The 27,257-nt window shown below is 36.8% G+C and overlaps 1 protein-coding gene across 1 annotated transcript in view; it reads right to left on the reverse strand.

Moving 5' to 3' along the window:
* The window catches only part of LOC111502325 (uncharacterized), an 84,414-nt gene that overhangs the window by 15,462 nt on the left and 41,695 nt on the right, over positions 1 to 27,257 (reverse strand). The window lies entirely within an intron of this gene.

The following is a 27,257-nucleotide window of genomic DNA, read 5'->3' on the forward strand; positions in this document are numbered from 1 at the left end:
TTATTGCAGTTTCGTCCTATATTGACATATCCAAACTAATACAATAAAACTTTTTGTATAAGTTTTAAATTGGAAAGTTACATCGGAATGTGATATAACCAAGTTCACCAAATTGCATAGTTATTGAAAGTATATCAAGTTTTGATTCTTATTACACAACTAAAATGTTGTTCACTTCCTTGCTCATACGTGGGAGTACTTTTTAGCTCCATTGCAGCGTCACACTACGTATTTTCTCGTAAATGGAACAGATTCCTCGATTGAACTGTATTTGATTGTGAAATGTAAACGAACATTTAACGTTCTCAGGAACAGATGAAAGGCGATATTCAATATAGTGTTTCATATTCATGAACTTAATTTTCACAAATGTGAATGTTATGTATCGGAAAACGGTTGACTTTCTGTTCGAATGATATGATAATTATTTGTATATACAGTGTCACACATAAAGTTCTCAACATGTGGTAGGTTTTTTAATCAAAAATTCATTTAAAATTTGATTCCGCAGTAAATTTGAATTTGAGAAATGATGAAAAAACACCTCCTTTCCTTTTGTCATGTGATACTTCAAATTTGACGTTTTCTTCGAAAATCTTCAAAAAACTATGATTTTTTTGGTAACTTTCGAAAAATGACATAGAAAAATATAATGTTCATCAGTAACTTGAACATGATAATGCCTATCAAGAGCATCGAATTTTATAGATACTCACCCAAACTTTTCGAAAGCCAAAATCTGCCTTCTTTTTCACAAAAAATGATCTATTTCAATACTGAACTGAACACGTTTTCATAGACGTTCAACAGCAAGCCGTCTCTCAAAATTTCCTTTCGAAAGCAGCAAGTTATTCCTCAATGATATTTCAGGATTTCCCCGAATGTTTCAGACTATTCCAGAATGTTCCAGACTATTTCCGAATATTCCACCACACGTCAGTGGTGGAATATTCTGGTATGTTGTGCTAAGTGGTCAGAAAAATTCGTAGGCTAACACATAGATGGCACAAATAGTATCGAATCTATATGATTTTTAGTCAACCCTAACTTTCAATTGACACGTGTACAAATTTCACAGCTATCGGATTATTACATTTCATCAGTTCGGACTTCCATTGTCTAATATAATATAAATTGATTTGAAATCCCTGAAAAAATGAAAGATTGATCGAAAATAACAATTTTATTGAAACAAAAAACTGAAATTACAAGGAAATAACACAAGCTATAACCAGAAAATAAAAAATTGAAATATTAATAAAAGCTAAAAATTAAAAAATATTATTAATAAAAATGAAAAATAAAAATTAATAGATTCCAAACCAAGTTACTTCACGATATTTCGATTGTTAGTATCCACAATCGTCTTCGGGTGATAACTGGACTTACTCCTCTGAAATATGACTATCTATAGATCATTCGTGTGCTTTCACCTTTCACCTATCCCCTCTTTCCTCTTTCGGCTTCATTGGTTTTAGCGGGAGATGACCGTTTGGATGGAGTTGGTCGTTTTTCGCTTGATAAGAGGTTTCCATATGTTACGTATCTCTACGCTAGCTTGACTAAATGCGTTGTTGGACAACATATACGCGGCTTCTTTGAATTTTCTCCTGAACCAATGTTCCTCCTTGTGGATGATTTCAGCTTGAGCCCACTTGATATTATGTTGATGAGTCCAAACATGCTCTGCTATTCCGGATTTGCCGGTTTCTCGTCGTTGTGTGTATTTCTTGTGCTCAGCAATGCGAACTTTCAATGGCCTCTTAGTTTCATTGATGTATGATTCTCCGCACCCGCAGGGTATCCGGTGAATGCAATTCTTGGAATCGCAGTCTGCGTTTGGTGGCCTGGTTTTCGTGAGGCTGCTACGGATAGTGTTCCCAGATCTGAAGCAGGTCGTGATGTTATACTTGGACCAAATCCTTCTTATCCTTTCCGATAATCCTCTGATGTAGGGGAGTACAAGTACTGGTTGTGGCGGCTTCTCTGTTAATTACTATTTTGAATAAAATATAAAACTGATTTAATAACATTCAACATTTAATAACAAGTATTTTTATATATGTTTTTTAATTTTCAATACTTGAAAACAACGCAACCGTAGAAAAAGTACAATGTGCAATGCGGGAGAAAATTACATATTTCTCAACAAACTTCTGCGCTCGTGAGAAATATGTCGTTTTTCTCACTTATTGTATAATAATACTATTATGCGTCAATATGTGATAATGGATCAAACATGGCACCATCATTTTACACCAGAATCAAAACAATCGTTATTTGAGTGGATTGCACGTGGTGAATCGACTCCAAAGCGTGCAAAGATCTGACAGTTGGCTGGCAGGTTATGGTATCAGTATTTTGGTAAGCACATAATATTCATCGACTATCTTGAAAAGGGGAAAAACATCAGCGACGATCGATTGAACACGTTTATTTTCTATTAATGCTGGTAAGTTAGTATTACATGTGGATTTATGTGGTGCCCTGCTGTAAGCTAGTGCCTCTTTAGGGGTTGTGTTGAGTCACAAAAAACTAATAATTGTTTTTATGTGTAGCTCAATCAAGGTTAGTGGTTAATGTGTTCATGCTGCTGGGTGTATACGTTTGGTTTTCGTAGGTACAATGCTTTTATCCTGTGTTGGTCGGATCAGTGGGTCTCCTCTCACTCCTTGGGCATTGCTGTTATTGTACATGGGTAGAGTTATCCTTAGTGGAGTTGTAGCGAGTGGTTCGGGTACAGTTGCAGGTGGTTCGTTGGCTTTTTCAGGTTACGGCGGGACTTGGGGGATAGGTGGAACTATTTATTTCTGGTCTTTTCTGGCAGTGGTCTGTCCTTCACCTGATTGCTAGCGGGAACTCGTCTAGGATGTCTTGGAACCTCTCCGGGATATCCTCTAGGTCTTCTAGGAGACTGAATTGTAATCAAGTTCACTAGTTTCCTCTGTTCATCTCTTCTGAATGGAAAGGTTGATGAGGAGACGTGTTCGTGCGTTTTGTCTGTTCCAATTTGTTTTGAGTGCGGAGTCTCTGGTTCGTACGTAGGTTCCGTATAACTTTCGTTTATTGCGTATTAGGTTTACTAACTAGGATCAGAGTGGTCTCTTTGTTGTCGTAGTCTATGATAAGTGTTTGTATTTTGTCGACTTGTTTGTTTACTTGTTTGATGTTGTTGAGGGAAGGTCTGTAAATTTGGGGTAGTGTCTGGTTGATGAGTTGTTGGAATTGTTTGATGTCGGTGAGTTTGTGGTTTTCGTGTGTGATTGGGATTTGGGTGTCTAGGGGTGTTTTGATGAGGAAAGGGGAGGGGGTCCGACGTGATTTTGTCTTCAGTGTAGGCTCGGTCGTCCACTGTTTCCATTAGGTTCTCTGAACACAGGACATGGTTGATGACTGAGGCCCCCTGATGACTAAAGAACGTCGGATCCTGGCACGGAAATCTGTATATGTTGTATTCGAGTTAGTAGTTCATGGGTAGTCTTCTGTTAGGGTTGGTGTTGATGTCTCCGAACTGGGTGACTCTGAATCAATAGCGAGTATTACATGGCGGGCACGTTTGTAGAAATGAAGCGCTGTTTCATCAAGGCAATGCACCGTGTCACAAATCAATAAAACGATGACCAAATTGTATTAATTGGGCTTCGAGTTGCTTCTTCATCCACCATATTCTTCAGATTTGATCCCCAGCGACTTGTTCCTGTTATCAGTTCCCGAATGAATGCTCGCTGGAAAGGAATTCAGCGCCGAAAAAGAAACAATCGTCGGAACTGAGGCCTATTTTGTGGCTGAAGATAAATCGTACTAGAAAAATGGTACAAAAAAATTGTATGACCGTTATAATCGTTGTATCGCCAGTGAGTATGTCTACTACCTGAGCAAAGTTAGTACAGAGCTTTTCTTTATTGCCCCCCCTTTAATTTTTTGAACAGGTCAACTCAAAAAATTGAAATTTGGGATGATGAAATTAATGCATGAATACTTCATTTTGACGTGAAATTGACAGATGAAACTTCCAAGATAGAGACGGCGCTATCTGAGAAAAAATTTAAATGGAACAGGGGTCTTGTGACACATCTTCCTGAAGCTCCTGACAAATGCTTCACAACCCTAGAATACAATGTCAATATCTTCACCTACTACAAAATGGCGGAACATTCAATAATTTCCTGAAGAAAAACACATCAATATCGATATTTCTGGAAATATTCCTCTTTATCTGCCATATGGCAATTCCAACAACCCGATAAGGTCTGCTGAGTTATTTTTTGTTTATGAAAACGACAAAAAATGTCAGTACGACAATGAACATCATTGTTCAATTAGAATATTCTCATTCTCATTCAATATTCTCTTGTATAGAAATTCACAAAAAGCCCCAGGCCATCCGTCCATTCCGGAAGAACAGCAAGTGCAAATAATTGGTGAGATGGTAGTAAATCCTAAACAGTCTACTTATTCCGTCGCGAATGTTTGTGAGGTGTCACCTTCTACTGTGTGGAAACATTTGAAGAGGAATAGGTATCTGTCTATCTGTTTTTGTTTAAAATCTGTTTTTCTGTTAGTCAGCTGTCCTCCATATAAAACTAAAATGGTACAGCAATTAACTAAAGATGACTCTGATCGAAGAACAGAATTTTGCGAAATCATGATAGAAACCATTGCAAGGCATCCTACCTGTCTCCACAACATTTTTTTAAACGGCAATGTTCACAGACAAAATTGCCGTTATTGGAGTGACACCAACCCAAACGTTTTCCGGGAAACGCATACCAATATCCAGAAAAAACAACTTTCGGGCAGGAATATTGGGAAACCATATTGTAGGACGTCTATTCATTGATCGAAATCAAACAGGGAAACTGTATTTGAATAAGATGGAAACTACTGTTGACCCTCTCATCACTGAAATCGTCGAAGCGAATCCTAATTAATTCGATATGAATATTGTATTCCAACAAGATGTAGCACCGCCACATTACTCCAGACAAATAGGAAACTATTTGGTTACTACTTTTCCCGGTCGTTGGATTGGCCCTCGAGGTCTTACAGAATGGCCAGCCCGCTCGCCAGGTTTCACACCTTTGAAAGGATTTGGAAAAGCTGAATACACTTATTTGAATTAATGAATCGAAGAGGTTTTGTATTAAAGTGTATAATATTTTAAAATTCTTGCAAAGCGCTTTCGACTTTCGTCATCATCAGTGCTCACCTGAAAGTAAGTGATCTAGTTGAAAAGGGAATTTAGTGAAATTGAAGTAAAATTGAAGTAAAATTTTTTTAAGGTTAAGAAATTTGGAAAAATTGTTTGAGATTACTTACTTGTCAGGCAACAGGAAGTATCAAGATAAGTGAATTGTACATTGTAATGTTTGAATTATATAAAACAAAATAGGCTTATAGCCAAGAAAATACATTTTTGGATTGAGGCCATGTGGTTCAGTCAAAGTATCTCATGAAGGACAACTTGAGACAGAATGTGTCAAGTGTCATGTTAAAATAATGTACAAACTTGAGGAGTGATCCATTATGGGTTTGATTGAATATGTAGAGGAAAAATATTGAATAAATTATATTAATAAACTGTGATTAATTAATAATTCATAATCCCCTTATGAAGGGGAAGGAAATCTCTGTTTAAGTTTACTTGAGTATTCAAACAATGATCATTGTTGGAAAATTCTTTAGAAATCTCCAACTCTTCAAACAAGTCAAGTTTAAGGAAATTTTTATTATCTATTTTATGTAATATTTTGGAATTTATATTGGGACTAAAGTTGTGATTGTGAAATTTTATGTGGTGGCCAAAAGCAGATTTATCAGGTTTTTTTATATGTTCATTAATACGAGTGAAAAGAGGTCTACAGGTTCTACCAATATAAGATGCTGAACAATCAGAACAGTTAAGCTTGTAGACTCCACTTCTGTTTAATTTGTTGATTTTGTCTTTAGAATTTACTAAAAAGTTACTTAAGTTGTTTTGAGATTTAAAGGAAATTTTTGTACCAGGTATGGTATTTTCTATAAATTTGGAAATAACAGTACACATGTTTTGATCAAAATAAGGTAAGGAAAAATATCTCACAGAAGGTGAATTAACTAAGGTGGTGGAGTTAAAGGCCAATCTTTTATCTTCCAAGGCCAACTTCAATTTCACTAAATTCCCTTTTCAACTAGATCACTTACTTTCAGGTGAGCACTGATGATGACGAAAGTCGAAAGCGCTTTGCAAGAATTTTAAAATATTATACACTTTAATACAAAACCTCTTCGATTCATTAATTCACACCTTTGGACTTTTTTATGAATTTGAAGCAAAAGGTGTACGAAACTGAACCTGCTTCAATATTGGATATATGGCAGAGAAAAATAAATATTTGTAGAGATATTGACGTTACTGTATTCGATAATGTTCGGCGTAAAATATCGGATATTAATGTGTTTGTCTTCAGGAAATTATTAAATGTTCCGCCATTTTGTAGTAGGTGAAGATATTGACTTCATATTCTAGGGTTGCGAAGTATTCATCAGGAGCTTCAAAAAGATGTATCAAAAGACCCCTCTTTCTATTTGATTTGTTTTCCCAGATGGCGCCCAGTCGCCATTTTGAAAGTTTAATCTGTCAATTTCACTTCAAAATAAAGTATTCATGCATTAATTTCACTATCCCAAATTTCAATTTTTTGAGTTGATCCATTCAAAAAATGAAAAGAGGAACATTAAAGAAATGCACTGTAATCTTCCATTTATTTACATCCTTATATTTTTCCAACAAAATTCATCACAGGACAATGTATTGACAAGTATCTTTTGAATTCAATTGAATCATAGTATCGTTGTGCTAGTTTAATGATGTATTCTTCATTTTCCAACATCAAGATTGCTCTGCTGGCGGCCAAATGGTTCAGTATTACATTATAACTTTGAAATTACTGTACCGACTTTATTAAAACAAGCCATTCGCCAATTTATTCGAAAGTATCGTAAACTTTTCGTTATTAGATGCATTACAAAACTGTCTGGAAGCTCATAAAAATCCATTCAGTCCTTTCACATAGTTATAATTTTTATAGATACTTTAATGCTGCACTAAATCTGCAGAATATTGTAGAATAAGGGTAATTATAATAAAATTTCAGAATGATGGAAAGCAATCACATATAGCAGGGGAGCCCACGATGCAAAATAGGGATTTACTCGAGCGACATTGAGACATATTAGGTTGCAAAGCTTAGATGATAAGAAGAAAAAAATGTTATATAAATACCTTTTCATCGGTGGGGGAAGCGGCCCTAGAATTTTAAATATGTAAAAAAATACTGTTGCATGGACAAACTCGAGCGCGTCAGATATTGATAGCATCAATGTTCTACGTATAAAAATGGATGTTTGTTGGTTGGTTGGTAAGTGATAAACTTCTACATCGCTCAGCCGATCGTGATGAAACTTACATGTATAAGTCATTTTTCATAGAGAAGGTTTTTAGGCTATCGATTTTTCTGTAACTCGCCACAAGATGGCGCTTTAGAACAATTTTATGAAAGCACTGTTCCATAACGCTGCGCACGCCTAAGTTCGTTGATTCTGATTCTGTCAAAACATTAGAACAGCAGCGATACAGCAACATAGTACTAGTTTTTAATAATGTTGGTATTTAAATCTGATCGCTTGCATGATGTGGGTGGTTGTACGTAAGGGTTAAAAGTGAAAAGAAAAAAATGTAATCAAGCGCATCAGATATTCTAAAGGGGTGTTGACTGCAACAAAAAAAGCTCTCGCGGCCATTATTATAATGTTCAAAAAAAATGTTTTAGACATGCTGTTTCATAATCTGACGATTATCTGTAGAGATTCGCTTAATCTGACAAAAACAATATTTTTTTAATTTTTTTTTAATTCTTCGAACTCAATTAATTGAAAAGCTCAAGAAATAGCATGCAAATAAATAAGTGCATGTTTTTTAAGTAGAATACTTGTATTTATAGGAAAATAAATAAAAAAAAATGCTCAAAAAAATTCAATTTATTATAATCAATTGATTAATTAATGAAGAAAGAAGAAATGAAACGTTCTATGTTTTTTACTACTTTTATTTGTAACTTACGTTACAAATAAAAGTGGTAAAAAACATAGAAAGTTTAATTTCTCTTTTCTTCATTATGATTTCCTACCATGTAGTTACGGCTACATCCATCAATTAATTGATTAATTAATTATCTTCATCTTCATCACGAACGAGTCTCTGTGATCAGCTGTGATGGCGTCATGGCAACAGAATTCAGAGTGGGGACGGAGTGAGAGAGTAATAGATAGAGAAAAAGTGAATAGAGAATAGAGGAATAGAAACTCGGAGAGGGAAATATAGGTATCACACAGCTGCACGCATCAAACTCTATCGACGAATTTTTGTTATTTCGGCTTGGGAAAATTGTCAGTTTATATATTTTACGTTATCTTTAAATATTTTCTTCAAAATAAAAAAAAATTAGCTACGCTCGAAAATGTCGAAATGAAGTTATTTTTTTACAACTTTGCTGCCCTCCCCTTTCTTTACGTCACTCTCAAATTGTCAGACTACTGGAATATACACATTTTAGCAGGTGATTAACTCACCCTTCCTTAATCTGACGCGCTCGAGAATTTTTGATGATCAATTTTTTTTTACTAATTTGAGCCTTTATCCCTCACAGGCGGCCTTATATATGAGGCTCATATTTGGTGGAGGTACTTGACCGGGTACAAGGTATCTTGTATATTAATCTGCCGCGCTTTAGTAAATCTCGAAATCCCCGCTTGGGCTCCCCTATGAATAGTGATGTAAGCAATGCTAGTTAATTTTACGCCAATTGTTTGAATGACGTAAATCAGGACTTCAGCGATAAATATAAAAACTGAAAGAATGAGAAGGTTTTAAAATTCCGTTATATATTTCCTGAATATATGAGACATTTGATACCTATAATGGATCATGGATTTTTCAAACTAGATATCTGCTGTGCATTCTATTTTGTTCGTGATAGACTATTTTAGTTGTGCTACAGTAATGAAGGAACAAACCATTGATTTATTTCGTTTTAGACAAATTGAAATGAATATTATCTGACCATTCTCTTCTTCTTGAAATTCGAATACCCCATAAATTATTATAAAATGGGGGTGGTAATTTTCGTCGTCGAAAAAATAGAGACAAACATTATTTTCTTCATAACTTGCTTATTATTGGTGAGAAATTTTCTAAAAAAAGAAATGAAGGTTTTTGTAAGTACTTCATTAAAAGCTCCATGAGTTTCTCCCAAAAATGAATTTTTTTCAATTACATCACGGTGAAACTTTTCAATTTTTGACATTGTGAATTGTCAATTTTCAAAATTGCTCAAGTAGTTTTTGAGTTTATCCACCATGAATAACGCATCTTTTCTCTTTATAATATCAATTCGGACTAATTTTTCCTAAAACGCCTGATTGCGTAAAAAATAAAAGATATTCCTTTCCAACGTTCTTGGTGTTTTTTTATTCAGTGAAAATTCTGAAGCAATTCTGAATCCATCCTAATTCATTACCATTTGGATATCTTATTATACTTTCCGAAATCTCTTTAATCAAGGAATTACTCCAGAATGATTCCTCTGGGATATTTTCAGACATGCATACATTTCCATACCTATGAGCCATGTATAGATATCTGTAATAAACTTGAGAGGTTTCAAATTGAGTGCTGGACCTTTAATTAAAACCCAAGATAATTTTTTTTGGTGGAATTTGCATTGGAGATTTCTGTGAATTTCGTTGAAGATGAACAAAGCTCTGGGATCAGCCCTCATTTGAGATGAATTCAATCATACATTTTTTGGTAGACGACTAAGTATTACGGAACTCGTTACATATTTGTTTGACATGATACTTTCATAATTTTCCCAGTCATAATCAGAAAAAGAAGTAATAGATAGATGGTACTTTATTTCCAACAGGTGTACACCCAGTTACAAGAAATGTTGAAGAAAATATACTGAAAAAATAACATTCAATTCAATTAAATTCACGTATTACATATTGACAAATCACAAATGATATTAATAATATGAATGAAATAATATAATCAGATTCAATTGACATATTATAAATGAATTAGCCTTCACAAGGTTGACATAAAACAATTGAAAATTATATATATATAAAAAAAAAACAGAAAACAGTACAATAACATATTAGTATATTATGCAACGATCATGTAATGATGGTTACTAAGACACGAGCATTAACCGGGATACGAAATGAGCCGAAGGCGAGTTTTGTATGGTATATGCGAGTGTATTAATAACCATTACATGAGAGTTGCATACGCTATTTTTTCTAAACCCGATAAATAATGAAAAACTATAAATATTATATTTGTATTGAACACATTTACAGTAATTAACTCATAAGAAAACTATAAAGATTCTAATTACATTTATATTGAATATAACAATTGTAATTAATCTAATCTTTTAAAAATATTGGAGTCGATGGTGTTCCTTCTATATCGCTGTTTTCAGACATTTTGATAATATAGGTAGGTAATATGAAAACTGATTTTGACAAATAAAGCAATTAGTTACTTAGGTTAGAATCTAGGACAAACAAAGGAACAGGATTCTTGATTGAAAAATTATGGGTTTCTATTGGTTGATAATCTATATCGTTATGAAAAATCTGTATCATAATGGATATCATTATGAAACGGATTATAGTCATATAAGTGTATTGTTAGAGTACGGGTGTAGAAAAAATTCATTATAACATTAATGTTGAATTTCTTATATGATACGCCCCTGTCGTGTTTTATGACAACTGTCATGATGACAGAAGGAAAGATTGTCAAACAACGACAGTTAGAAATATTGGTTTTTGTAACTCCGTAAAATAAACATCCATTAATAATATGCAACAGCATTTTCAATTACCAGAACCAGCACAGTGGTAGCGAGTGGTAGCGATAGGAGTACATAATTAACGATACAAATACAGTCCACTTCAACAGCAAGGCACTCCAGCACTACAAGATTATACAAGTAAAATCAACCGTTCAATAATAACTGTTCAAACGCTCAAAGGTGCGAGTTCGTTTCCTCCTTTTCATAAAAGAGGATGTATGCATCTCCACTCACAAGCTATTTTGGTGAAATTGGTGACACTTGTCAATCATTGTATTCGTGCCACGTGCCGGTATAAGGATGTCTGCAGGATGCTGTATAATGTCCGCTGTAGGTAGACCCACTGTGATTCAAAAGTGCATATAGATTATAACGACAAGAAGTCATATTGCTGCATAATTGTTCATATCTAATTCATCTACAGGAAATCCATGGCAACATTCAACTTGCCTTTAAATCTTTCTGTTAGAGAGAATCTTTCAAAATGAGATCTCCCCTACCCAAAAAATCAAACCACAATCACGTGTTTCGGGCTAATTGACCCTCATCCACGTCCCATCCGGTAAATGAATCCTACAAATTCATATCAATGAAAAATCTTAACCTCAACTTCAATATTTGCGTTGTATTCTGCTGACAAATAGAACTTTTCCAGTTATAAATCAAACAATAACACGTGACATTCATTAGAACTATGCCAAACAATCAGAGCTAGCGGTGAGAGGCGTAATCCCTTCCAACATAATTAGTGCGCGTCCGGTGGATGCAACTGAATCCAAACAAATCCGACGATCATGACTTGCGGCACATCTCAATCGTAGTTTACACCTTTGATGATCAATGTTTACATGCATCAGGCGCTGGGTGGCAATCCAAAATGTGCCAAAATGAAGATTTATCGGGAGACCCACAGTTGTATTTTCTAACGATCGTATAGATAGATAGATATTTATTTACCACTTTACATACCTTATGATGCACTGTTTGGAACCTTGGGTGTAGTAATGAATATTACACCAAACCGTTGTTTTAACACCTCGACACGTGTTTCGATCACCAAGTAATCATCTTCAAGAGGAAGATCAAACATCTTTTTCTTGAAGACGATCACTTTGTGATAAAAACACGTGTCGAGGTGTTAAAATAACGGTTTGGTGAAAAAACTCCAGTAACATTCATATACTTTACATACCTTTGGTACATTTGTAGCAAGTCAAAAATTATAATTGAAGTGAATTAAAATTATTTAAAATTTCTGAATTGTGGTATATTAGAACGCACTCTAGCGACAAGTGTTAATTGAGACAGTGCGGGAGAAGGAAATATTAAGAGTTGTTGGTTCACAGATGGATCAAAAACACTTTCCGGTTCTGGTGCAGGTGTTTTCAGTCGCAGAACCAGGACAGAGTTATCTACCTGGCTAGGAACTTATGCGACTGTATTTCAAGCGGAACTTTACGCTATTGAATTGTGTGCGGAGAGATTGGATAAATCCAACCTCACTCACAAGTCAATAAAAATATTCTCGGATAGTCAAGCGGCGTTGGAAGCTCTTGGCTCCCACCGAGCAACGTTTAAATTGGTAGAAAACTGCCAAAAAAGACTCTCCTCGATAGGAAGACTAAACAGATTGTCTCTGGTCTGGATTCCTGGCCATACTGGCCTGGAAGGCAATGAAGCTTCTGTATCTCTTGCAAAGGAGGGTGCTGCAAGCGTCTTCATTGGACCAGAACCTGTCAGTGGTATCGCTTTGGGCTTTGTCAAACAAACACTTAACACCTGGATAGCAAGAAGAGTTATGAGGTTCGTTCCAACCAGCGCCAGAAACAGTTTCTGACAGTCAGGATTCTGCGCAGTAATGTGATTGCGTTCCAACGTGAGTTTCCAACCATTAATAAACTATCAGTTTTCTGTTCCATCCAAGATTCAAACCTGTTCGAAATCTATCAGAATGGTTTGAGGATTATCTTCTAACCATCAATCTGACGCATGCGTATTCCGTATTACTGTTTCTGTTTTATGTTCATGCAACTTACAAACAACATAACCTGCAAAAATTGTTATAAAATAAATTATGTATTTGCTGGCGCAGGAAAAATTGGGAATTCTTTAAGTGAACCTATAATATGAACATCTTCAATTACAGAAATTAATTATTGTGGTGACCTCCCAGTTCTATGTTGATAAGTAAATAAAATAGAGATATAAAATACTGCAACCTTCTTTTACTCTCCAGAAATACACTTGATTAGATTTATTTTTAAAGAATTGAAGGGGTTATATTTTTAGGAGTGACATTCGTTGTGGAATGTTTGAAATACAAACTGAGTAGAGAAAAGTATCTTCTGTATAATTCAGTGTTCATATAGAAGTATTTGTTTCGAAAAAAATATTTTTTCTTTCGTGTAATTCAATGTTTATATGAAAGTAGCTGTTTCAGGAGGACATTCTTTCAGTTTGTGTCTGAAAGTTACTTCTTTGCATGATCTACACATCTATGTATAGAGTTACTTATTTTCAAATTGATTACTTCCTTCCTTTCTTTGGAAGATTCCCTCATCCCCTTTTTTGTATTAAGATGGAGTAGTAGAAAGCCAAAAACTTTCTTTCCCAAATTATTTTTAAAGTTTATGTTGAAATTCCATGCCAAACTTCAGTTGAACTATCAGCTGTTCCAATCAGAAATTTCAAATTAATCAGAAACCAATATTTACCAGACATGCGCGTTGACAACGATTTACAAACAGTTGAAAATCTGTTTGTGACTCAAGGTTGGAACGAACCTATGGACTTCTGGCAGAATCTTCCAGGATTGGTTCTTTCCCAGGCGTTTATTCACCCTTCGAAGCTTGATTCCAAACAGTTGTTGGACTACAGGGATGAACTACGACGTCTAACAGGCCTTCTTACAGGTCACTGTCATTTGAATCATCACATGCAGAGACTTGGACTGTCGGAAGACAGTGTGTGTCGTCTCTGTCTGGAAAATGATGCAACTGCAGAGCATATACTTTGTGCCTGCCCCGCTGGGGACCGAATCAGGTTCTTTGAGTTCGGCAGATCCGTACTCTCACCATCTGACCTGGAAGATCACCCACCATACAAACTAATCGGCTTCGTTAAGAAGCTGGGTTTATTTGGCCGAGTGTGAATAGGTGTGAGCCACAATAAACCCTTGTGGGTTGCGGTGGAGGGTCGAATAGACCAACTCACTTTAGACCTACCTTTCTACCTAATTGAGACAGTTGACACTTGATAAAGGAAATAAAATGGTGTACGGGACCACATGTTCAAGTATTATGTGAAAGGTAAAATTCAATAATAAACACTGCTTCCTAATAGTCGATATTTCACTGAATGAATCACGAAGCATTCCAATTAGGCTAGAACCTACGGACAACACATTAATTGTAACTTATAAATTCCATATGAGGTATGGCGCCATGCCCTCAAGTCGCTCGTGCTAAATATCCAATGTGGCACGTGATATGTGGCACGTAGCGACATCCTGTTGGAACCACATGTCGTTGGTGTCCAGATAATCTAAGAGCGCTGTGTGTTTGTGGGACTTAATAAAACCCCACAAGAAAAAGTCTAACGGAAGGCCAGTTCACATCATCTACACATGAGATGACCATGCCCTCAAATCGCTCGTGATGAATATCCAATGTGGCACAAGATGTGTGGCACGTAGCCACACAGTCCTGTTGAAACCACATGTCGTTGGTGTTCAGATCATTCGATTCTGGCCAAAATAAGTTGTAATCATCGACCTACAGTGCTCGCCGTTGACAGTGATGGCCTGGTCAACATCGTTCTCATAGAAATATGGACCGATGACGTCGCCAGTCCAAAATCTACACCAAACAGTGACTTTTTCGAAATGCATTAAACGCTCTTGGATCTCATATTGATTGATATCGTCCCAAATTCGACAATTTTGTTTGTTTCCATACTCATTCATCCAGAAATGGGCTGGTATCTCAATCGCGACAAAAGAAATAACCAGGAAAAGAATTTCTGGTAAAAACATAACAATCTGCACTGATAGCAGATAAGCCCTATTAGCCTTGAACAGACAACGTGTTACCTCAGGGCTAGTACTAGAGTGCCACCAAGATTTAGCCAAAGCCTCGGTAGATAATAACATGATCCTGAGGTGGATTAAAGGGCACGACAGGAGTAAAGGTAATCGCATTGCCGACACTTTAGCCAAGGAAGCGGCTGGACTAAGAATTTCAGGACCCAGTGGCACCTACGGCTTGATTCCCTCGACAATTGCGGAACTAGCCAAACTTCACACCCATGCCCAATCCCTAAAGAGATGGGATGAAATCAAAGGATGCAATCTTGCCAGGATCATCCTGGGGGACCCTGGGAAGCTGGCGCCGAAGAAATATCTGGCGATGATCAGGAAAAATTTACGCTCAACAGTAGGATTTCTGACTAGCCACTGTCAACTAAGGAAGCACCTCCACAATATGGGGCTAGTGGACACACCTCTATGCAGAATGTGTGAACAGGAAGATGGAACTGTCAGGCATGTCTTATGCGAATGCCCAGAGTTATCGTCAATAAGAGAGTGTGTGTTCGGCGAGTCTTGGCCTACACCTGCCGATATAAAGGAGATGTCTCCCTATCCACCTTCCTGGACAGGACAGGATGGACGATGACCTAGAAGGACAACTCCTTGGAAGGATGTACAATGGGTCACATGTGGCCTAAGTGCTGTGAGCCTACACTATCCCCCCTACTTCACAGATGGACCCTATTCCTGATATTGTTCGTCATTGTCTATGGTCGTTTACCTTCTATTCCTGGGTCAGTTGGATTTTGTACGGGTGCAGGCCCAAGCCGCCATGCAAAATACGCCAAGTTGTGATCTGCAAAAGGCCGAACTCTTGTGATCGCCGCAAAATCGACTGTCTCGGATTCTCCTGTACACTCTCACAGACAGCAGCGATGCTTTTGGCAGATCTTGCGTTTCGTCGACGTACGGGTGTTGGACGAGCATTCACTGAACGATTATATAACAATGGTGAAAAGGGCGAAGTGCGCGGTACGTTGCCTAAACAAAACATCCATTTTGACAAAACAATTTAATTATTTGCACGTGTTGAATGCTTCATCCGTCCATGGACTGAATAAAGGACCAAAAATTTGATAGATGTAACTTCAACAAAATTTCCGTTATCAATTGTCAATGTTCGGAAGTGTCTATTGGAAGACCCGTTATCAGGAACTGCACACCGCCGATATACTTTTGAATTCATATCCAATAATAGTTATCACCAAATTTATGGAACAGTTTTCAGTGTTTACATGTAGTCTACTCGAACGTGACGTCACACTTTGATGTGTTTTGGTGCGACCAACTTATAAGTCAGTGTGTATATATTTTATCCCAAACTTCTATTTTTCGCAGAAATATGATATACGTTGTAATCTAATATATAAAAATGGATGTTTGTTGGTTGGTTGGTTGGTTGGCAAGTGATAAACTTCTACATCGCTCAACCGATCGTGATGAAACTTGACATGTATAAGTAATTTTTCATAGAGAAGGTTTTTAGGCTATCAATTTTTCTGTAACTCGCCACTAGATGGCGCTGTAGACAATTTTTTGAAAACACTGTTCTATAACGCTGCGCACGCTCAAGTTCGTTGATTCTGATTATGTCAAAACATTGGAACAGCAGCGATACAGCAACATAGTACTAGTTATAATATATTTTCCAACATTAAAGTGCAGTATATCAAAATCTACCACGTCTAGTGTATATAGGTTGGCGAACAAAATATCCAGCTTATACTCGACTTTTGAAGCAAATTTCGTAGGATTGAATAATGATACTAATAATTTACATACACGAAATTAGTATCATCATTTCTAGTATTATGTAATTGCTGGTTGGATTTTTATAATAATGTCAACACTACATGTCTAACGCACACTAAATACCGATCGTCTGTCTGACACGAGAGGAGGAGCTTGCCTTCCGCTGACGTATGCGCGAGAGAAAGGGAAGCCAGACAAACTGGCGCCGTTACACGTCAGGTAACGAAGAGGTTTATACTCCCATAACAAATTATCACTCCAAAAATTCGAAATGTTTTTGGATTTTTGCGAAAAATTATTTCTCTGGAATTCATACCTTGGAGAACATTTTAGAATGCTAACCCTGTGTCAAATTACAGCGTCTAAACGTCTCCTTGTAAGTATCGCCACAGTTGAATAAATTACAATACGTTGTCACATTTACAGTTTCTGTAGCAGACGTACGAAAATATTCCTGGCCTATAGTCTTCAAGCGGACAATCTTGTGAGCAGTGAATTGTAACAAGAGTTACGTTTATCGTTTTTTCTTCGGTTCACGGAGTATGGCTGTAATAAAGCAGTGCGTTTCAGATTGCATGTGTGTCCATTCACCTTGAGTACCATACTCGATTGGTACTTTCTTTCCTGGTGCCCTATATTGTATCAGATTTCATTAGAATGCTATTGAAACACGTATACTATACGCAACGAAAATCTTTTGTAAGTACCTCAACACAGACTGTTCAACGTTCAGATTGATCACAATATAAATACATTGTTTGTTTGAAGGTGATTGACAATGTTTCATGATGAATTTCATTAGTTCGGACTTCCATTGTCTGATATTATATAAAACGATTTGAAATCCCATTACGTCTTTTGTGAAGAATTCAAGGCATTTTGTCGAACTACTAGGGGCAATTGAAGTTATACAGCAACATCAACTAATCAGTTTCGACATGAAAAGTCTTTACACCAAAGTTCCGGTCGAAGAAGCAGTCCAAATCATACAGAGGAAGCTATCCGAAGACGGGGGCCTGGAAGATAGAACGAATTTACCTGTAGAAGTAATTATGGAATTACTAGGATGATGTGTACGAAACTGTTATTTCCAACTGAAGGACGTATTCTTTACACAAGATGGGGGAGTACCAATCGCTACTTCTACCAGTTATATAAAAATATGAAGTGGTTCAAACTCTGGCCATTGTAGAAGCCCACAATAAACCTCGTGTCTGGTTAAGATACGTTGACGACACCTTCATAATATGGAACCATGGGAATACTGAACTAGACGCCTTTTTGAAACACGTCAACAGCGTAAGACCTTCCATCACTCTCACAATGGAGAAGGAAGTCCACAACGAATTGTCATTCTTAGAGGTATTGGTGAAGAGAACCAACACTAAGTGGGACACATCTGTATACCGAAAACCCATCCGTACGTGACAGTATCTGAACCACGAATTCAACCACTATCAATCAACTAAAAGAGGAATTATCAAGACTCTATTAGACCGTGCTTTCAGGCTCTGTTATACGAAGGAAGGCATTGAGAAGGAACTAGACATCATCAAAAATGATCTTCAATGGAATGGCTACTCCAGAGCGATGGTGGAACAGACTTTGGCTGGAAGACAGCAGGAGCCTCGCAAGGAAGAGAAGCCATCTCAACCATTACTTGCACTTTTCTACATCAGATATCATCGGAAAGGATAGGAAGAATTGGGTCCAAGTACCATTACCAAATTCCAAGTACCATTAACGTAACATCGAGTGGTCCCAAGCTGAGATCATACACAGAAAGGAACATTGGTTTAGGAGGAAATTCAAAGAAACCGCATACATGTTGTCCAACAATGCTTTCAGCCAAGCTAGTAAAGAGATACGCAACATATGGAAACCCATAATCAAGCGAAAAATGGCCAACTTCCGCGAAACGTCGTGAAATAACTTGGCCTGGAATCTCTCAACTTTTTATTTTTAATTTTTGTTCAATTGCTTTATTTTTACTTGTTATTTCATTTCAGGTTTGCTCAGGTTTTGCTCAATATAATTGTTATTTACAACACTTGACAACACTTGACAATAGAAATGGCACTTCTCTACCGGATATATGCTAGTAATATACGCGAAGCCAACTAATTCCTAACAAGATGAATACGACAAGGGACTCGCAGGACTTTCAACAACAAAACAAACTATACGCATTGGAGCTCCTAGTTGAGCATTCCGTTATAATTGACGAAGCAGTGCGAGTAGGGTATATAATTGCTAATTAACGGAGTGTTTCTGACAAGTTTCGTGATTCCACACTAAGCATACTCCCCACAACAATATTTATGTCTTCCAGATTTCATGATTGTTTGTAAAAAAAATAAGTTCAGTTCACGTTGTCAGTCAGTTTGATATAGTTGTATGGTTAATAGAAAGTACCGAAAGTTCGTAAGATGAAAGTTTATATGACAATTTCCTTATTTTGTTTGAAACAAATAAAAAGCAAACGTAGCTTTTTTTACTTCTTGAGCAGTCTGTTATTTTTTATTTTATGAACGAATCTTTCAACTACCTACACCGTAGGTTTTGGTAATTCCGTATCCAGCATGTTATTACCCGGGAAAGTAGTTGTTTTCCATCAACCAGAACCTACGGTGTAGGTATTTAGAGATGGCTATTTCAAACTTTCATTCTGAAATATTCATTTTCTAGGACTTACGTATCTCTCAACAGGCACATTCAACAGGCACATAAACTCCACGAAAATTACACAAAAAAATGACTACAAACTCGGCTTGAATTAGACGAATAACAAAACCCCGATTTTTTTTATTGTAAATGGGGTTTAATAATGATGTTGAACATTTTCAACATTCAAAACAAATTACACAGGCTTTTCTTGAGCTGTTGCTTCACCTTTCCCAGATTTACGGTTCACTGCACCTCTCGGCTTATCTACGTCATTTCTTCCACCAGTATCTCCATCCAATCCCACATCGATATCTATTTTGTCTTCCACGGTAGCGTTGGTAGAGCTATTAGCAACGTTTTTTCGATTTAACGTCTGCAACCGCTGCAATACGTTTCTGCACATCCATTCACAGGTGTTTACTCTTTGGGAATATATTTTCTCAAGGTTCATGTTTCAATATCTCTCTGATAATTTCAACACTGACAGACGTGTAGCAGCTTGGACGCAAGATGTTGGGAGTTTCAAGGGTCTCATACCTTTTCTTGTGAGCTTGTGGTGCACAAGCGTGCTCTTCTCAACCTTCTGTGTGTATGTGAGAACAGTTCTCTGGCGTCTCCGATCTTATTTATTTGTTTCATTAGCACCCGTGGCAGGTCTACCTCTATTCCGAAGAAAGCTAAATTTATCTTTCTCGACCAACGCTTCATCTAGCTTGGGTGTTTCTTCGGATTCGTCTCATATATTCTCCAGAAGCAATTTTTCACTAACACTGAAAGTATGCAGTCCGTAATTGACACAAATTCTAGCCCGGCACTCAAAAAATGCCCGGTTAGGCATCAGTCCCATTTTCAAAGAATCAAGCACATCTTTTGCTGCTATCAAATGATATTGCACATTATCCCATTCATACGGAAGACAGAGGAACGCCAGCTCAGAGCACCTCGTAACCCACTAGATGGGTTCTCCATCGTTCAAATCGAGCTCTATTTGTAAACTCCTATGGATGATATCGGCGTATTTCCTATAACAATAACCAATAGGTTATTGTTATAGTCCAAGAGTCCTCTGTGAAAAATAGAATTCATTGTTCTTGCAAGGTTAGTTCGTGGGACAACCAAGTCATCTCTTTCTTTTGTATCGTATTTGTGTATCTGATGGTTATATGTAATAAACTCATTGAAGTAATGTGGTGCTTTTCCAGTGAGTATTTTGAATATGAATATCATAGAAAAATATTGTAATCTATCTTTTACTGTCATCCAATTCAGAATATCAATCATTGATAATATAGGAGTATATTTATGGCATTTTAATAAAAGGGCATTCCTCTGTTTTGTAATTTTTGTAGAGTAGAGATAGAATTACCGTCTAGTAATGATATCAAAGTAGATTATTGTTTTATAAACAGTCAAATTAGATTGGAATGTTAATTGTCTACTAATTCTAGTAAAGAAAAACAATTTTTCAGAAATTTCATCACACATATACTGGAAGTGTTTTTTTAAGTTCAAAGTATTATCAACGATGAAGCCTTGGTATTTGAATTCTTTCACAATTTCTATAGTTTCGCCGTAGATCTCAATATTAATGAAGTTGATATCAATTAAGTTATATTTATATTGTGTTGTCAATATCATAGCTTTCGTTTTAGTGGTATGCAGTTTGAGTTTGTTTATGTTCAAAAACTTCGCCACGTTTTCAAAAGTCAAATTAAATTTGCGTACAGCATTATGAATATCAGAGTCGTTTGCTGCAATCACAGTATCATCTGCAAAGAGGTTGATGAATGCACAGTCACTAATAAAATTTATGTCATTCAAATAAAGAATGAATAAAACAGGGCCAAATATACTCCCTTGGGGGACCTCGGTATCAATTGCTTTTTGGCTCGATAGGACGTTGTTTATTTTAGTACATTGAGATTTGTTGATTGAATAACTTCTGAACCATAGCAATACCCTACCAGTTATTCCATAGTACTCTAATTTTGATAGCAAAATAGATATATCTATAGTTTCGAACGCTCTTTTGAAATCCAAGAATGCTGCTACTACATATTTATTGTCATCAATTGACAGTTTTCATTCAGACAAAGTGAGTTGAAGAGCAGTTTCACATGAGTGTTGCGATCTAAAACCTGATTGATCCTCCATCAAAAGGTTGTTGTCTTCGATATATGTGCATATTTGGTTATGAGCAGCTAACTCTAATACTTTTTCTAAAGAAGGCAGAGTGTTTATGGGACGAAAGTTGAAGGCTTCATTTGCGTTGTAAATTTTAGGCACAGAAACAACTGTACTAATTTTGAGTTTATCTGGAAAGTGCCCATTTATCAAAGAAGTATTGACAAAATCAAGAAGAACGTGACCTAGTACCGAGAAGTTACTCTTGAAAACCTTGTTATTCATTATATCAGTGTTACACTCATCATCCATACATGAAATAATTGACTTCAATTCCTTTAGTGACTAACGTTTGAAATCGGACAAATTGCATCCAATCACTTCAATATTTCCACATGACCATTGTACAGAAGCCGAAATTGTTGCTTTGGTATCAATAAAAAAATTATTAAAGCTTTCAGCTTTGTCTTGGTCTAACATCACTCTCTGTGTGTCAAATACAATTACATCAGGAAGGGGACTATATGCCTCTACGCCGATGACACGGCTCTCCTCTCATCTTTCATGGGTCGGAAGCTCGAGATCGTCTACATGCAACGTGCATTGGATGACCTCGAGCGCTGGTACCTCGAATGGAAGATCCGAGTGAACCCGGAAAAGACTAAGGCGATAACCATGGGAAGAACAATATCTTCTCCGGCCAGAAAAGTGATAATCTCTGACAAGCGCGGGTAAAGGACCTTGGTCTTCTGACAGACCGTAGGATCACCTGGAACCCGCAGCTAGTCTGTAACGCTCTGATCAACAGAAGATCTAAAATGAGCCGTAAAAACAAAATTACCATCTACAACACGATGTTCAAGCCTGTCATCATGTATATTTCAGGTGTCTGGAGACAAGCGGCTCCGTCTAACATCTACATTCTGGAGAGATTACAAACTAAGCTAATACGGATGATTGTGAATGCTCCATGGTTCGTGCGGAATGAAGCCATCCGCAGAGATTTGCAGCTGCTTTTCATTAAGCAGTCTATTCCGTCGAGGAATCGACGAGTTTTTGATTGCGCAGAAACTCACGAAAACCCGTTAGTTATATTGATTATAATACTGTAGACGACCCCTCCCCATATAGAAGGCCCCGACACTCTGTCGAATGAGGCTCTCATGTCCTCCGTTAATGGGTGAACAATTTTTTTCATCCAACCCACTCCAGCCAGGTAGGGGTAGACCGTGAAGGGCGATACTGATGTCTTAGGATTCTCATACCGCCACCACCTCTCAGTCATGAATCCATTTGTCCTTCTGACAAAAATCAGCCGCAAGAGTAATGGAGCTAGGCTTCAACCTGTCTAAACTGAAAATGACTTTGAACTATTGACGTATACATCTCCCAAAGCTTGTCTGCCGTATATCTAACCTGACGTCTGCATGTTGTTGATCATCAGTTTCTGGATTTTGACCTTGCTAGTCCTTGGATCAGATTTTTTTAACGGTGAAAAGAATTTTGGTACTGTACGCTATAGATTCAGACAAAAGTTATTCATTCACGACTGCTTCTAGAAGAATCCCGGATCTCTCCAAGTTCCCCATCCTAGAAACAACGTAGGAAAGTTGATGATTCTTGAATAGACGAAAGTAATCTGACGGTTGTCAAAGTCTTTTTTAATTTCTCGGCAGATTTTTCGTGTAGAGCCAGTTTTCCTCTTCCGTACAGAATAAAAAAGACCATGGCCAGTATCTTGGTATAATCAGGTGAATCCTTCTTGAGTTGCGATAGAATATCGTCTAGCTTTGGCGCTGAATCTTGATTAGATTTTGCTTTTACTTCATTTTTGTCACGTTGGGGATGTTTCAATCTTAATAACTCCTCCTTCAACACGTCAAATATCTCTTTCGATAAAGAGTCCATTATGCCAGGAATTTGACACTGTGATTAATCATTTGATTATTCATGAATAATAAAATAAGATCGATTCACTGATTAGTTCTTGTCTGAGTTTATGTTTGAAGTTACAATATTACAGAAAACATCAAGAGTAAAAGTACTCAGTCATAATCTGACTCAAAAAAAAGAGATCAAAATCGTGACTGTTCTAATTCTATAAAATGGAAAGGAACGTATCAAGGAAGTTTATTGAATACAATTACTTAATACACAAGTAGTAATCCACAAGAAGTGATTATATAAATTGAAAGCAAATTTAATACCGGTGAAGGCTTAAGAGAAGCGAAATAAAAATTTCAGGATTATCTGACCGTCTTGTACAATATATGAGTGATCTTGGCTCGAAAAATCTAAGAAATATGCAACTTCCCGCGATTCTGACCTTGACGCTTATTATTGAAAAATCACCGACACATTAATATTACCCGAGTCTTAATTGCGAACTCCAATCGGTATTGGTTAATTGATATTTCGTAACGTGCGGTTTATTTCAGCCACGAAATTGCATCAGCGCGATTTATTCAATTCCGCCTAATTATATATGACGCTAATTAAGTTGAAGACTTCCTGAATTCGATCGCTATATAGTTACAGCTTGGCAAATCTAGCTGTGACTCTAAATTTCCTTCACTGGGTCCTGTTGTCGGTTGGAATTCGTCTTCAGAGATGCGGCGGACTCTCTCAAGTGATGTTTTCATTAGTCTTCTTTTTGTCGTTGGTGGTGGTTGAAGCTTTTACTCAGATGACTCAGGTTAGCCTCAGGACCCCAGAAGGTCTTCAGCAACTCAGGAGGTATATCGGATTCCTTTTAACTGTGGATCATTCTCCATTGGTACCACGCAAAGGAATGTGAGTACCTGACTGAGAAGACACTCACGTTAAAGCTTCTAGAAAGACCTGAGTGGTATAGTCTATTCCCAATTGATATGGCACTACGAGGGGTGTTCATAATCACTGCCCGGCAAATGAGAAATGTATATACTACCAGTGCTTTTATGTTCAAAGCGTCCCTGGTACAGTCATACACATTTCTTGCCTGTGGCCCCTAGTCGCTCGAATATAGTAGAGGAATAAAGGCTTGGCTAGCTGGACTGGCTGAATACTAATTTTTTGTCCGTTTCACAATATTTCTCTATCAGTGCCTTGAGTTCGTGGGGTTAAGTGAGGTAGTGAGTGGTTTTGCAAACCGATTTTTGAAAACTTTTTCTAGAGATCAATTACCCTAATACCAAACTAATATTTTTGCACTCGACGCCCGTTTCGCTAACAAGGTTAGCATCTTCAGGAGAAGCAAATTGATACTGAATCTAAAGACAAGGATTAGCTGTTTATATGCCTAAAGTTTTTTGGTCCGATATAGACTTTGTTTAAATGATGATTATCCTAATTGATTTTTCGGTAATTAACTAGTGGAAGTACTACCTGCAATTTAATTTGTCAACATTAGATTAAAAAGCGGACAAATTAATTTGCAAGTAGTAGTTCCTTTAGTTAATTACCGAAAAATCAATTTGGATAATCATCATTTAACAAATAAAGTTCACATCGTACCAAAAAACTTTAGGTATATAAACAGCTAACCCTTGTCTTTAGAGTCAGTAACAATTTGCTTCTCGTGAAGATGCTAACTTTGTTAGCGAAACGCGCGTCGAGTGCAAAAATATCAGTTTGGTGTTAGGGTAATTGATCTCTAGAAAAAGTTTTCAACTTCTACACCAAAGGTTCCAATATCATCTTTTATACCGATTTTTGTGAAAATCTTAATGTTTTTGGGAACTTTCATCAATATGGCTTTATGGAGACCTTTTGAAACAAATGATGTGAGGAATCTGTGTCAATCGACAGGGATGAAAATAAGAACTTACATGTTCAAGTTCAGCGAGTAATTTCAAATATTCATGAATGCTTGAAGGAGGAAAACTGTCACACTTCACAAAATGCTATTGTGAATAGATTATGCGAGTTAACGAAACTATCTCGTTCGACAGTTCTTCGAGTCATTAAACTAGGGGATGTCATTGAACATGCAATGAAACGAAAACAAAGGGATAAAAAATTCGCAAACGTTGATGGTGCTACGAAAGATGTGATTCGGCGAACAATCTATGGTAAATACCAAAAAAATGAAGTACCAACCTTGGAAATGATTTGGTATAAATTACTCGACTATCCCGATTACAATTACAAATTTTTAGAAACTCTGCGAGGTGTCTTATTGTCTTGTGGTTTTAAATATAAAAAATTGAACAATCGGATGGTCATAATGGAATCGACACGCATTGATCTCCGACAAGAATATTTGAGGTAAATGAAAAGCTACCGAGAATCCAGCAGACATATAATCTACCTCGATGAAACTTGGTTGTTAGACACCCATGATGTTGTCAAATATGGCTGGGTATACGAAACCAAGTATTGTGCTTTGAACACACCTTCTTCAACGGAAAAACGTGTTATAATTTTGCATGCCGGGAATGAAAGTGGTTTCGTACCTAACGTTTTGCTTCTGTCGGCCAGAAATATAAAATATATGACTGCGGCTTTATTCGAAACCTGGTTCAGTGAGCAGCTTCTCCCAAATATTTCTCCAAACTCGGTTATTCTTATGCATAACGCTTCGTATCATTCTCGGTTATTGACTACAATACCAAACAATGACACAAAAAAAGCAGATATTGTTGATTTCATGCGGAATCATGACATGGAAATACCCGAAAAGATTCCAACGAAAAAGGTATTACTGGCGACCATAAAACAACGTAATTTCAAAAAAGAGTATATTATTGATTCGATGTGTGAAACACGTGGTCATATTCTCTTACGTTTGCCTCTATACTATTGTGTGTTCAATCCAATTGAAATGCTTTGGGCTACAATGAAAGAAAGCTTGCGGAAATTTAATCAGTCACCGACTTTGAATGCTGTGGTGCTTGACAATATAAGGCGAGTGGTGAATGAAGAAGGTAATAGTGATGTGTGGAAGAACTCTGTGGCCCACGTTATGAAAGAAGAGAACAAATATTATGTACAAAGTTCCATAAATTCGATCGTTATTCAACCCGATGATGATTCCACCTCATCCGAATATAGCGAAGAAGAATTTTGATGTTTCTAGCAATTTTGTTGGTCTCTATTATTTTGTAAATATATGTTTGACGAAAATTCGGTGTGATTATTAGTGTTTTCATAATATTTTGGAGTTTTCGACTCGGAAATCAACTATCTTGAATTTCAAAGTTTTTCATAATTACCCACGGTGGAAAAGTTTAGTTGAGATAACTTTTTCATGGGGTGATCAATTGCTATGATTGTAAGAATAAGTAACTGAAAAACCACCACTGAAAAATAATATGCCTACGCCTATGTCGAGGCCGGAATTCCTTCTCTGTGCTGTTCCAATTGGTATTGGAAATACTATACTATGGAAAACTATATAGGAAGGCGATGAATGCAGAAATATATGAACAATTCCAACTGAAATGAAGAGGAATGTGAGATAAATAAATTTTGTCTACCTGCACTAAGCTACATACGTATTAGGCCAATTATTGTATCCAATAGGGACGAAGCTTAACTACACCTCCTCTATCACCTCATTGCCTGCAGCTGTAGACGACACGTCGAGCATGAATACTTGCAGACCTCAAACCTGGAAATAGCTTGGACACATATGAATTATTGTTTGTGAAGAATGAATATAATAGTTATATCAGTATGTGAGTAAGAATGAAAGTAGACGTTTTTTATTGGAAATCTGTGTGGAGCAATGTATT

The sequence above is a fragment of the Leptinotarsa decemlineata genome, unplaced genomic scaffold (assembly GCF_025532065.1).
Source record: "Leptinotarsa decemlineata unplaced genomic scaffold, Ldec_3_MD MMD2_tig00002974_RagTag_RagTag, whole genome shotgun sequence".
Lineage (NCBI taxonomy): Eukaryota > Metazoa > Arthropoda > Insecta > Coleoptera > Chrysomelidae > Leptinotarsa > Leptinotarsa decemlineata.